A 4009-nucleotide genomic window follows, 5' to 3' on the forward strand; every position below is an offset into this window, starting at 1 on the left:
AGTGAAATTCCATTGTGATTGTGATGTTGAATGGAACATTTTGCTGAAACAAACCAGGGGTGGAGACTCCACCTGGGAGCTGGGGAGAATTTTTCCATAATTTACTTGATGTGTTTGACATTTGGGGCAGTACAAAACAGGGAGATGCTGGAGAGCTGGAAAACAATTCCCAGCTCAGCTTGGCCTCAGTGGAGCCCACAGGGAAAGAAATCCCCTCCCTAAACCCCAAAATATTCTCCTGGCCAAGGGGAAATGCTCTGGGGTTCCACAAATCCAAACTGCAAAGGGATCCAGCCCGGGGAGAAACAGCCCAGTGAAGGGGGAAAAATTCAAAATACAAAATGTATTTTTCAGTCAGAAGGTCCAACTTTGGGCAGGTTTCTGCAGAATTTTCCACAGGTAATAGTGGAAATCTATTCCTGACTAAACTGTAAATAATTGCTGCCAGGATGCCATCGTGGTGCTGATGAATATTTCTCCAACAGAAGAGAAACAGCATGTTGATTCTTGAACCACAGAAAGCTATAATTGTAATTTAAAATCTGGCGTGTTGTTTAAAATACTAAATTCTTTATCTTTCAGAATCTTTATAATTATACATCTAAACCCTCACTCTGAATACATTTGCAAGTGTTGTTCCATTTTTAAGATCTTCCCCAATTTAAATATCAAGGCCCGAGAGGAAAATGAAATTAAAAAATCCTACCTGCACAGAAAGCAAAGCCCATTCTGTTTCAAAGCTATTCATTCCTGTTATAGTTATAAGTAAAAAAAAAAAAGAGTTACAAAATTATAACACTTATTTGAAATGTCTTTTCTCACACAATAGCAAATGTTCCTGCTCCTCCTCTCACTATAAAACCACCATATCAAATACCTTTTTCTCATGAAATTATAGAAGTGCTGGGGGAAAAAAACCCACAGAATATTAAAACTTCTCAGCTTCAGAGATGCCAAACTGTTATCAAGGACTGTGAGAGGGTATAAATTTTCAGAAATATTGAAAGGAGAGAGGGGGGGGAAAGCCCAAGCTTTGACATTAACAAGATGATAACAGGCATTGGCTCCTGTTCACAGCCCAGAATTTCAGCAGTCAGATAATCAGGCGTTGCACTCGTGTGGAGATGGCTCTGACATGGATCAGACTCTGATCTTTGGCCTGGCTGTTATTATGTGGAGTTGTGTGCTGGAGGAGTTTGGACAAAGATAAACCCCCCGAGAGGGGCATTGAGGAGCAGGGGCTGTGGCAGGCAGGAGAATCACAGCTCCCCGAGCGCGCTCTGCTCCCGTGCGATGTGGGGATGTCAGCAGAGCTCTGGAACAGCTGGGGAGGCTGCAGCATCGCTCTGCTGCTGATCTCAACAGGGAGCCTTCTGCCAGGAGGGAAGAAAGGAATCAGACATTGCTCTGCTCTACAAAGTGTTGTGGCTTCAAGCTCTAAAATGGGATTGCAGGCGTGGAAGATGTCAGAACCTGACGGTTCATAAGATAATTTTCATGTAATTTCTACCAGTGGCATCCAGGAGCCAGAGAGCAGTGGGGAGAAGACCTGCAGATGTTCTTTGAGATCTCTTTCCTGATCTGATTTCTGACCCCATGGGTTATCTACAGCCCAGGGGTTACATGGTGACAGCCAAAACAGCGTTGGGTGCCTCTTGCTGTAAATAATCGAGACACTGGGGCATATTTACATCTTAAATCAAAAATTCCTGGTCTTGAAAACTTCCTCAATGCAGCAACGCTTTAGTGATGCTGAATTAATTAATAATGACCTGCATGCTCTGCATTCAGTGACTCTGGAGCAAGGAAATTCCTGGAATTACATCCCCTGAAGTTTTCTCTTGCTGCCTGTGTTCTGTGTTCTGGCAAAGCCCTGGGATGTGCTGGTCCACCCCTGCCCTGCTCCCCATTTTCCTTATCATTTATTTAATAATGATAGTTAATATTATTGTTAATAATATTATCAGATACATTCTATAATATATAATATATAATATATAATATAAAATATATAATATATAATATATAATATATAATATATAATATATAATATATAATATATAATATATAATATATAATATATAATATAATATATAATATATAATATATAATATACTATATACTATATACTATATACTATATACTATATATTATTATATAATATATAATATATAACATATAACATATAACATATACTATGTAATATATAATATATAATATATAATATATAATATATAATATATAATATATAATATATAATATATAATATATAATATATAATATATGTAACATAATATATGATATATCCTATATTGTATATAATATATTATTTATAATATGTATTATATTATATATATTCTATGTGATACTAATAATATTATTGATGATATTGATAATAATATATATTGATAATATATATACTATATATTGATAATATCATATATTGCTAATAATAATAATAATTAATACTATTTAAGTTATTCCCTGGAGAAGCCTCCTGTTCCCTGGAGGAGCAGTTTGGGTTTAGCTGGGATCACCCTGAGCATCAGCAGGGTTCAGCTTTCTGCAGCCTGACCCGGTTATTTATCAGCAGCTGCAGTTTGTGGTGCCCAGCTCAGTGCCAGGAGCTGCTCCCAGGACGTGCCTGCAGACATCCCTGTGTTTTCCAGGTGGGAATTTCAGTCTCCCTTGGCACAGCGCTCTGGATCCTCGGTTTGCAGGGCAGGACAAGGTGCAGCCCCTGGGAAAATCCCATCAGTGCTGGGGAGGAACCTCGGTGCCACATTTGGACTCGGGGGTATCCCAAGGGATGTCCGTGTGCTCCTGGGGCTGCCCTGCCTTTCTGGCCAGGTGGGGAAGAGAAAACACCACCACACTTTGCTTAAAGAGAAATTCCATCAAAGTTGTGCTGCACAGCAGCAGTTTATGGAAAGGAATTGAGCTGAAATAGTCCTACAGTGACATGCTGGATTGCTGAGGAGAGGAGATGTAATGATTCTGGACAGCAACTGTCAGGGTTAAGAAAGTTATTTGTTCCATTGGTTTATGGCACAGACTAGTAGTATTTTATTGTCAAGCAGAATTAGTTTTATATCAAGAAGAGTGATTACTTGGGTTCACTGTGCTTGAGATTAAACTTGATGATTTCATGTCCATTATTGATTTAGGCTTTACATTCAGAGGAGTAGCGGTTTATATTTTACTTAAGGGGATTTGATCACAGTAGATGGAATCTTCAATGGTTTCTGCAAATAAATTAGTAAAGTTGCTGTGCCTTTTACAGTAACTGCAGAAGAAAAGTGAAAGGGGGTTTAGCTCAACAGAAGAAGTGCAGAAAGGAGATTGTAGAAATGCTGCTGAGCTTTGGCAGAGTGCAGGGATGTGCAAACACCTCAGAGCGGGGTGCAGGGATGTGCAAACACCTCAGAGCGGGGTGCAGGGATGTGCAAACACCTCAGAGCGGGGTGCAGGGATGCAGGAAGCACCCAGAGGATGCTCAGTCAGCGGCACACGGCAGCTCCAGGGCCAGGTGATGCCAAAACCACTTTATCTCCTCTAATTTAGCCTGAAATTGCACCAAAGGAGAGAGGAACGTCCAAGGAACATTTCCAGGTCAAAGGAGGGCGAGGTGTGGGTGGGATCTGTAGGAGGCAAATGTGCAAAGTGAGGAGTGCCTGTCACTGAAAATCTCCCCTCCTGAAACCCCAGAATCAGACAGGGGCTTGGGACAGGAGGAAGCAGCAGGACCTGGGTCCTGCTCTGCTGCTGGCAATCTGCAGCCAGGAGAAGACAGCTGGTTTGTGGCCAGCAGAGCTTTCCTCCAGCAGGAGAGGGAGGATTTCATGGCAGCCCGTGCCAGCATTCCCCAGGGATGGGGATGTCACCCCTGCCCCTCTGGGGGAGCACAGAGCAGTCCTGGCAGATTTATTCAGAGCTGTCCCATGCAGCTGTGCCCTGCTGAGCTCAGCTGGCACACAGCTGTGGGGGCACCGCTCTCACACCGTGCTGG

Source organism: Cyanistes caeruleus, chromosome 18 (genome assembly GCF_971803275.1).
Source record: "Cyanistes caeruleus chromosome 18, bCyaCae1.hap1.1, whole genome shotgun sequence".
Lineage (NCBI taxonomy): Eukaryota > Metazoa > Chordata > Aves > Passeriformes > Paridae > Cyanistes > Cyanistes caeruleus.